This window comes from Grammomys surdaster, unplaced genomic scaffold, assembly GCF_004785775.1.
Source record: "Grammomys surdaster isolate TR1022 unplaced genomic scaffold, NIH_TR_1.0 126118, whole genome shotgun sequence".
NCBI lineage: Eukaryota > Metazoa > Chordata > Mammalia > Rodentia > Muridae > Grammomys > Grammomys surdaster.
In genome coordinates, this window is record NW_021620926.1 from 2,872,309 (window position 1) to 2,883,242 (window position 10,934).

The following is a 10,934-nucleotide window of genomic DNA, read 5'->3' on the forward strand; positions in this document are numbered from 1 at the left end:
AAACCTTATTTATTGACTGTACAAGTGAGGATAGATATTGTTTATCTCATTATTTAATTGTCTTGCTAGCAAGAGGTAAAAATACATAAATTAGTGCAAAATGACTATTGAATAAAAACATGAATGTTTAGCAATATTATTTACTAGAAATAGTTCTACTTAATTAATTTTTATGAGAAGACTTTTATACTTGAATATCAATCTATGCCATAAATTACTTAAGAATTAAGGATAAATTATATTAAAATCCCGATATATTTCTTCATATAAATATTCTACAACAAAAAGTCTTTAATCAATCACTGCTAACTTATTTCCAGCACTATCATTTCTTAAAAATTTCCTGTTGGTGTGTTTTTTCACATTATCTTCCTGTTTATAAATTGTTAGTACACAATTACATTGACAAATATTTTACAGATTTATTTGCTATTTTAAAATTACCTTCACATAATATTGTGTGTGTAAGTGTCCATTATTCTGGCCCTTTACCATTTCTGATAAAGGTATGAGAAAGCAAAATTCAATTTAAAAATTTAAGCTATAATATGTCCTGATTATTAGTATATATATATATATATATATATATATATATATATATATATATATATTGATAAGGTTAAATTACTTTTTGTACCACTTTAACATTTTATATTTTGTTCATTTTTGCTTTTGTTGTACATATTTAACAATTATATATATTGTATTAAAAATCAAAATAACTCAATAAAATATGTGCTCTGCTTAAGCAGCTCTGTCTGCTGTTTGTTTCGAAGTGTTTCTCAGGCTTCATTTCTGTGTGCATGCTTTGTATGATACTGGGGTGACCTGGTACACTGCAGTCAAATCACTTTTCCTTCATGCTTCTCTTTTCAAAGTCATAATTTTCTCAGGACCTTCTTCCAAGACTATTCTATCCTTTAAGAAAGTATGACTTTTGCATGGAAATTTTAATGGATTGTTCAGTACAAGGGCTTGTAGGCACTCATGAAGACTTGGGGTCAGATAGCTGGAACTCGAGTAAAGCTAGGTGTGATGATGTGCGTTTGTGATGTCAATATTCCTGTAGTGAGATGAAGAGGAGAAACAGGAGAATCCCTGGACTATTGCTAGCTGACCTTACTGGCCTGCATTGTTGTGATCTATAGATGACATTTTCCCAGGTGTCCTCTGACATATACATGCATATCAAGGCATGTAGGCACATTCTGTCTATCTCTGTTTCTCTCACTGTCTCTGTCTCTCTGTCTCTGTCTCTCTCTCTCTCTCTCTCTTGCTCATTCACTCACTCTCGCTCTCTCACTCTCTCTCACAGACATGGACAGATACACACAAAAATGAAAAAATAAATATATGTATTTTCATTATATGTATTATGCACACTTAGTAAGAGAAGGAATTAACTTTACTTTCTATCCTCTCTTTCTCTCTCCTTCTCTCTCTCTCTGAAGAAGAGGAAGAGGAAGAGGAAGAGGAGGAAGGAGAAGGAGAAGGAGAAGGAGAAGGAGAAGGAGAAGAAGAAGAAGAAGAAGAAGAAGAAGAAGAAGAAGAAGAAAGAAAGAAAGAAAGAAAGAAAGAAAGAAAGAAAGAAAGAAAGAAAGAAAGAAAGCCACTATTGAGATACCACTCTCCTGGGCATATACCCAAAAGATGCTCCAACACATAACAAGGACACATGCTCCACTATGTTCATAGCAGTCTTATGTATAATAGCCAGACAGAAGCTGGAAAGAACCCAGATGTCCTCCAACAGAGGAATGGATACAGAAAATGTGGTACATTTACACAATGGAGTACTACACGGCTATTAAAAACAATAACTTCATGAAATTCTTAGGCAAATGTTTGGAACTAGAAAATATCATCCTGAGTGAGGTAACCCAATAACAAAAGAACACACATGGTATACACTTACTGATAAGTGAAGATCATCCCAAAAGCTCAGAATACCCAAGACACAATTCACAGGCCATATGAAGCGCAAGAAGAAGGAAGACCAAAATGTGGATGCTTCAGTTCTTCTTATAGAGGGAGAACAAAATACTCACAGGAGGTAGAGGGTTGGAGGGACGTCGGAGGAAGAGAGGAGCAGGGAGAAAGAGGGGCAGGATCAGTTATGGGAGGAGATGGGGATGATATACAAAAGGTCAGGAATTTGAACAGAGGTGTGTAGCAATGGGGTTGGAGGAACTAGTGGTTGCTACTAGCAAGTCCCAGATGTCAGGAAGACAAGAGGCTCCCAGGATCCAACAGAAATGAGATTAGCTGAAAAGCCCTTGGTCCTGTGAAGGCTCGATGCCCCAGTGTAGGAGAATGTCAAGGTCAAGTTGGAGTGAGTGGGTGGGAGGGGGAACACCCTCATAGAAACAGAGGATGGAGTGAGATAGGGAGGCTCTGGAAGGGAAACTGGGGAAGGGAATAACATTTAAAATGTAAATACATAAAATATTCAATAAAAATTATTTGGATAGACCATATTTATTCTTACCCGTGTTCTAACAAGTAGGACATTGCATCATCAAAGATCCTGTCCAACAGAAACTGTTCTTATATGGGAAGAAGAAATATGATTGAGATAATTGAGTTGATAATTGTCAGGTTATCCTATATCACACGAATGGGTCCAAGTAGATAAGGAAAGTAATTGAAATGGGAGACAGAAGAGGAAATTCTGAGGAGAACATGGTATGTGAAGAATATAGAGATGTTTGTGACTGAGAAGCTACAGGATGGAATTAATATTTCAAGAGAAATTCAAGGAGCTTCTTTAAGCTGGACTTCTAAGCTTGCACTTGAACACTAGATAACTTTTGGATTAATAGCAACAATAAATCAGTTGATATTTTTAACAGTACTAATAGAAAGCTAATGCTAATATTGAATCAATTTGCATTCTACTTAAATGCTCAGGGTTTTTTAATATCTATAGCTCTAGATCTCAGTGCCATCTTTCAGTGCCATCTGATCCATGGACTTCTAATCATCTCCAGCTACTGCTCCCTATGTGATGTGAGGGCTTGTCTTTCTGTGTCTGTTGAATATTACTTCATATCGTGGTCCACTGGACGTCTCAAATTCTTTGTTTTTAACCAAACTCTACTTGACACAAAGCTCTTCAAATTACTTTTCTTCAGTGATTTGATTCTATCTATATGTTCTGTTTCCTAACTCACAAGCATTGAGGGAATTTTTTTTCATACCTTTTTCTCATCCAGCACACAACCCATCAAAATTTCTTAAGGCCATCTATTCTGACCACAGATCTATCCTCCTCCATCCACTATAAACATCATCTCCTAAATCACTGTAGTTGATTTTTTTCAGCTTTATTGTTGCCATTTTGTGCCATATTGTGCTCTTCACCCAGGGCTGATCTCATTCTTGCATCTTCTTAGGACTTTCCATCATTTATAGAACAAAATCTGGTATTTGGCAGCATATGTAGCTTAATACTTTTTTATTTCCCTTTGAGCAAATGTTCTGTCTAAAAACAGATTCTTTGACTCATGGTCACTCAGTCTCCATTTAAGCATCTCTACCACTGTCTATAACCTTATGTTTTTGTGTTGATAGCTCATCACTGTAAGGCATTATATGATGGAATCATGTGTGTTTTATTAACTCATAACTAAGTAAACCTACAGTCATGTTATATCTGCTGTATTCATATATATCCTAATGTTTAGAACTTTACTAATAAGTTAATTTGATTTAGAAAATATTTTTGGAATCATTTATATGTCTGGATTACCCCTTGCTATTTTTTGTTTGGTGGGGGTTAAAACAGATTCTCTCTCTATATCCCTGGCTGCCTAGGAACTCACTGTGTAGACCATACTGGTCTTGATTTTACAGATATCTGCCTGTCTCTGCCTTCTAAAGACATGTACCACCATGCCCAGTTGCACTTCATTTTTTAATTCCATGTCATATATCTATGTAATCTAATTTGCTTTGAATCTGCATTCTTTATATAAGTCTATCAGCAATCTATTGTTAGACTATTTTCTGTTGATTAAGGACTTTGATTTCCTTGGGGCAAGTTCGATCTTTACCATCAGAATATCTAGTTACTTCTTGCTGTTTCTTCTTTGTGTACAACTATGTAACCAAACATGGCCAACAGCAGCCAACAGCAACTAACAACTAACCAAAACCCAACAACTCATACCACCTCTGGTATACCTAGCATTTATACACCCTCTGAAAAGTCCCCAGTAATCTAAACATCACACAATGACAGTAACTATTTGTTCCAGACAAAATCACGCCCCTGCTAGAGCATGAAACAAATCATGATCAATTGCTCTAGACAATCTAAAATAGCCCCATATCCCATACCTTGGATTAAAATGAAAATATATTCTTATAATATTTCTGTGTTTTTTTTTTAAGAAATTAAAAATGTCAAAATTGACACTACATCCTAGCACTTGTGTGAATTGAAAATTCCTGGTTTCTTGAACAACTCAGTTGTGTCTTGTAATGTTTTTCTGGAAGCTGTCTTGAGAGAAAGCATGTGATGTTTTGCTGAAAACAGATACTTGAGAAGATATGATGTTTAGAAAAAATATAAATATGTTTAGAAAAAATATATAAAAAATAAATATAAAAATATGAATATAAACCTACAAACAGTGAGAGGATGCTCTTTCATTGCTACAACATGCACCACTTTACTGGTCTTAGCTGGTCTTTTCTGGTCTTTGGTAATCTTCACTTCACAGAGAAAAACATGCCAAAGATCTTGTGGTACTCTGTCTGATTGTGATTGGCCCCTTCTGCTGGCTTGTGCTGATTTGGTGGAGTCTTTGCTGTTTCTAATGGATCATGCCTCCACTACCTATTCATGTTTGGTTTTGCTATTGAACTGGATTTCTGCTATCCTGACAAGGAAGAGTGGAATTGCCTCAAGGAACTGCTTTTAATCAGGTCCATAACACCCTTTTCCTATTAAACGTTTTCCCTTACCTCTGGTCAATGGGTTAAAAGGAAAGTTGAAGTATTTAAGAACCCTAAATAAAGTAGGTTTTGAAAAAAAGTCTAAGCCTACACTTGTGAGGCAGAGGCAGGAGGATCTCAGTGATTTTGAAGCCAGCCTGATCTATATAGCTAGCTCCAAGATAGGACTACAAAAACGAGACCCTGTCCCAACAAACAAAATCAAATAAACATTTTTTGGTACATTGAAAACACACTATAACATGGATTGTAATGTGGGGTATGTTGTGGCTCAAAGTGATAATTAGATTTTATTCATGATTGATTTTCAGGGGATCAGGTCCTTCAATAATGCCAGCCAGTCACATCATGAGAAGATAGAATATGGTAAAGTTTCACCTTCAAGTCAGAGAAAAGAAGAATATACTTGCATGTATCGATGTCACAGAATAAGAGTCGCTGAGCTTGGAGGGTAGTGTTCTCTGGACATGGCAGCTAGAGAGGGCAAAACTTATCAGGCAGCCTCTGTGATCTAATATTCCAGCCTTTTGTATATCATTAAAAATTAATGACATTATGGAAAATGGGTTAAAGGGATTTGGAGACCAAGAGATTTATGGGCATCAAATTCAGTTTGGGCTTCTAGCTGTTGTAATTGGGGTGTCATGGGGCCAAAGTCAAGCTCCCTCTCATCTTTATGCACTGCCAGTTTGTCAGCTAATGCCATCTGAGTCTGTGTGGAATGCTGAACCATGGATGTGTAGAATAGAACGGTGCCTGTGTGTATAAAAATCAAGAGTTATTAAAGGCTGATAACAGCTACAAGCCAGGAAATCCATGAGGAAGTTTGAAACCATCTGTCTCATGACTCTGCTGCCTGTTGCCTGACTCTGAAGGTATGGACTGCTGGGTTGTTTGCTCGATGTCTGACCAGATTGGACTGATTTACATATACCTGTGAGATGATCCAAGTTGGCAGAGGGGCCAGAGTAACCACTTATGTTTTCACAGAAAGGCAAAGGCATGGCCAGCAGTCTTTTTTTCAAGAGTGGTGTTGGCATTAAGTAAATGACTGGCAGCAGTAAAGAAAAGGAAAGAATAAAGCAGGGGAACATACACGTTCTCAGGAAGAGTAGGCTAGAATCAGAAGATGTAAAGAGAAGAATTTCATTTCAGGTCTCTGGAGGTTATGGGAGTAGATGGAGTCAATCAATGGGTGATGGTTCCATAGCTGATCCTCTAGGATAAAATCAAGTGGTGAAGGAGCAGGGTGTGCTGTCCTTGTGTACTATGATGGCTGTGGACTAATTTAACCCTGAGAAAATAACTGGTTCTTCACAGATAGCAGAAATAGGTGTGGTAAACAGGACCAGAGAGATTATGAACAGTTTTGTGATCTCAAAAATTCCTATATGTTTCTTTTTTATATCTCTTGTTATTTATTGAATGTGGTTTAGGTTGTTGGGTAATTAATTTTATTCTTAAGTATCATATGATTTTACTGCCTGTCTGAATTTGGTCTTACATTTACTGTAATTTTAAACTAATAAAATAAGAACATTACTTATTTAAATTGCCAGTAGCTAAGAGCTTGAGCTATATGCTTAGTTTCGGTATTTGTTTAGCTTTTTAAAATGAGGTTACCAAGGATGGTTGTTTAGTACCTGAACTAAACTCACATTTCAAATTCTGAATTATTTTTAATTGGATATTTTATTTACGTTTCAGAATGTTCAGATATGATCCCCTTTCCCTATTTCCCTCCCACACAGGAACCCCCTGTACTCTTTCTTTTCACTAAGCTGTATAATGCTAGAATTCAGGAATCACGTAATTTCATTATTTCTGTATTACCTATATATAATATACTACAATCTACAATGATGGTCTTTAGAGAGCTTTTGACAGTCTCATCAAACATTTTTCATGCTAGAATTAAGTTCTACTACCATCCTTTGGATCAAACTTTCAGATCTGGAGAATGCTCAGCATGATGCAACACAGTTCTTAGGCTCTGAACCGAGCACTTAATGCTGCATGGAAGTACATTGTAATAATAATTTTGCATGTAAATTTTCCATTCTTCTGCTTTCTGGATGTCTCCAAGATGCCCTACATGGCTGGAAAGACTTCCTCTTTTTCAAAAGATACTAAGCACTGTGGACTGCATAAGAGTATTCTGGGTCATGGCTGGGTCGCCTAGAACCCCGAGATTCTGCGTGAGAATTGGCAGGAGTTCAGGGTGCCCCAAGAACCCAGGGTCCTGAAAAGCAGTCAATCTCCATAGAATTACATTGTTCAGTCAAGTAGGCCAGACTATAGGCCTCAGGCCCTAAAGATTTACATACTAATGAAGGCCAGAGGGCCCCTTCCAAAGTACACAGGTAGAGGGTGTGACTAGAGGCCTCAGGCCCTAAAGATTTACATACTAATGAAGGCCAGAGGGCGGATCAAATTAAGCTTGCCTCCCCAGATCCTCCCCAGATCCTCCCCCTTTCTCCCTCCCTATATAACTCGGGACTGCCCTGAGTTTTAGGGGGTGTACTTCCAGATTCATCTACCATCTGCCATGACAATAAACCCTTTTGGAACCAAGGACTTCCTCATGTCATTGGGGCCTGCTGCCGCCAAAGCCTCCAGGCCACTGGAATCTTAGGCCTCCTCTTGCATGTGGGACCAGCTGCAGTGTGGAAACCCACTGGGACTCCACTGCTGTGGCCCTGTAAATTTTTTCCACAATGCACGACACATTAAAGTATACTTATGTAAAGCAAGGCTCACCTTCAGGCAGCACGGCTTCAAAGGTGCATTTTATAATACCGTGTACTATCTTAAGCTTGTTTCATTTAAAGACATTTAGGTTAAGACCTTCTTAAGTCCCAAAGAAACTGTAAGTTTAGACCAAGTAAAAATTAATAGTAATATGCACTTATTAATATAATTTAATAATGATGGAAACTTTTCTATCTCTTGTGTCAGTTGATTAATTAACTTGAAAGATACTGCTTCACTGTGAAATGTAAATAAAGACTATAAACCACAGCTTACTGTCATCAGCATTACCTTTTCGTCTTACCTGCAGCTGAGAACTGAACCTAAGAGTTACTCTTCCTAAACAAGCACTCAACTACTGAGCTATTTCCCTAAGCCCAACCTGTGTAGCCCAGGTTGGGTTTGAACTTGTGAATCCTACCAGCATGTACCACCATTACCAGTTATTCCTGAAATTTTTAATTATGGTCATAAAATCTAATCATGAGGCCATTTGAAGCTTTATGAACTGTCCATCTACAAAAGTATGGGTATTTTATACTGTTGACACTTAATGAAAAAAAAAGAGACACAGATACTTTGAAATCATTTAAAAGAATGCTCACAGGAAATGATTCATTGAGACCCTAATGAATGGCTGTCATCGCAGAGCAGATAAATGTTAATAAGAGAAGTGATAATTATATCATGGCCTGAGGAACAAAGGCTTCATGCTAGTCATCTAAGATTATAATATTTCCAAGAGAAAGTGAAGCTGCAGGTGTTCCTGATGTTGTGGGAACAGCTAGAAGAGAGATTAGGGCTATATCTTCCTAAAGGCACTCTGAACGCTGTAACTAAAATGGAGGTGGAAAATGCTCATTATGGTAACTCAGTGAGACAGGTATTAGTTTGATCCTGTCTTTACAGACTGAAAGATAGAGACTAGACAAATTTCCCTGTGGCATAGAAGACATCTGAGGAAGAAATCTGACATACAAAACATACTTTGAATCTCTCTGATGATTGGTCAGCTCAGAAATAAGAGATTAATAGGAACAAACCCTACTGTGTTCAGGAGAATAGGATGCTCATGGTAGTAAATTCCAGGACAGCCACTGTTAGTTAGAAAGGCAAAGATGTGTGGACCTAGCAACATCTCAAGATCTAGTGTGGTTCAGTTTTTACTGGAATATGAGATGCAACTCAAGGGGAATATGGAGAATCTCCTTTGGTGGTTTATGCAAGGACCTGACAGGCAACAAGGATCATCTAGTTCTCACAATCCAAACCTTTTCATGTTAGGAAGGAAGCTTACTGAAGTAAATTCCAGTGTTCCTGTTTATGTACCAATTTAAGGAAAATAGTTTTCATATTTCACTTGCTGGTAACTCCCATCCTATAGCTTTAGACAACTTAAACCCACTTAATACTTTTCCATATCATTCACTTTTACCTAAAAATTTCCAATACCTGCCTACAGAGCTAAACTTCCAACATTCTCTAAATGCCATCACAATTTCCACCTGAAGACTCTGACTCATCAAGGCACCTATGAATTTCCCAAGGTCCAGAGATGACCTTTATCTATTTCCTTGCAAAACTGCAGTATAGTACTTTACCTTTCTATAGGACAGCCTGCCACTTAGACCTGAGGATTTAAGATTTATTTATTTATGTATGTGAGTACACTGTTGCTGTCTTCAGAGACAGAAGAAGAGGGCATTGGATCCCATTACAGATGGTTATGAGCCACCATGTGGTTGCTGGGAATTGAGCTCAGGACCTCTGGAAGAGCAGTTGGTGCTCTTAACCGCTAAGCCATCTCTCCAGCCCAGACCAGAGGATTTGTCTGAGAGAATATCAACTCTCTTCCCTAGACTTCCATATTAAATAGCTGAAATTAAATATCTTTGATGTGATGTCTTAAACATCCATTTAAATTTATTTCTTCCACATTATTTAATCAATCCAATGCAGTTCAAGCTCCATAAGAATGCATTGGATTCCCTTTATTTTTGAATAGTAGCATTAATAAAGAATGTAATGACATATTTTTTTAAAGAACTCCAAATGTGAGTTTTAGTAATTCCCCTGTTGTGATATTTAAGGTAGATTAAATACTATTTCAAAAGGATTGTGCCTGGGTTTGCCAGCAACACGCAATTATATCCACAGTTCAAGGCAATTTTTGTTATTTGTTAGATATGTGAAAGAAAGATGACTACATTCCTAAGGCATTTCCGGTTCTGTTCTGTTAAAACAGCAGGGAGGAAGTCTTTCTTCCCTGTATGATTCAGTGTTGTCCACCTGGAAGACAGCAGGTAGCCACATGAATTGCTGTGCTTTTCCATGGAATTATTACAGAAATGTAAAAGATTGTGCAAGGGAGGAAAAAGATCCCAACGTCTAGAAGAATAACCATTCATGAAAGGTTTTTCTCTTAATACTTTACGAGTGGCCTCTGTAAGTAGAAATTGATTTTGATCTTGAGGTTTTGTTCAGTGCGTGTGATCCGTGTTTGAAGAAGTAAAACACCAAGCCTTCATTCATTCACTGAAGTAGAAGCCTTCACAATGTGGTGGAATGGTGATGTCTACAGCACTCTAAACTATACCATCATCTGAAGATTATCCTAAAGCTGCCAGCCATAAAATGAAAAACAACAAAAAAATTGACAAAAGTAGGAATGATAGCTTTTCTTTAAAATTAGCAATCAATGACTTAAGAGAAAAGCAGGTACACATGGTAAAAAATTTTTATATCCATTGTAACACTTTTCCCAAATTATAAAAATTAAAATACAATAGCCCCACCCCTGAGACTTAGCTATATAAAAGATTCTCTGAACAATGCTGCTCTTTGCACTGTATACCCAGCTGATATTAAGTGTATTTGTAAATACAAGTGCTAATTATTTATGCCATTGCTTGCATGAATAGTACACAGATTCAGGAGAGTTTTGTAGTTCACTTTTTACCATAATTAAATGGATAGTAATTCAAAAGCATTGGCTAGAAACCATGAAAACAGAGTCTGTGGAGCATGGCATCTCTGAACTTAGAAGTCAGAATATGAAATGGGTTTTGACTGTAAACAAATGAGTTCAACATTAACAGTCATTGGAGACTCAGCATCTTCTGCACTGTGAAATTTTACTCCCCAAAGTCGTTATCAATTACTTACTAAATGTAAGTAATAGCTATGATCCTCAGTAGCAGATATCTTTTTAATTTTTTAAA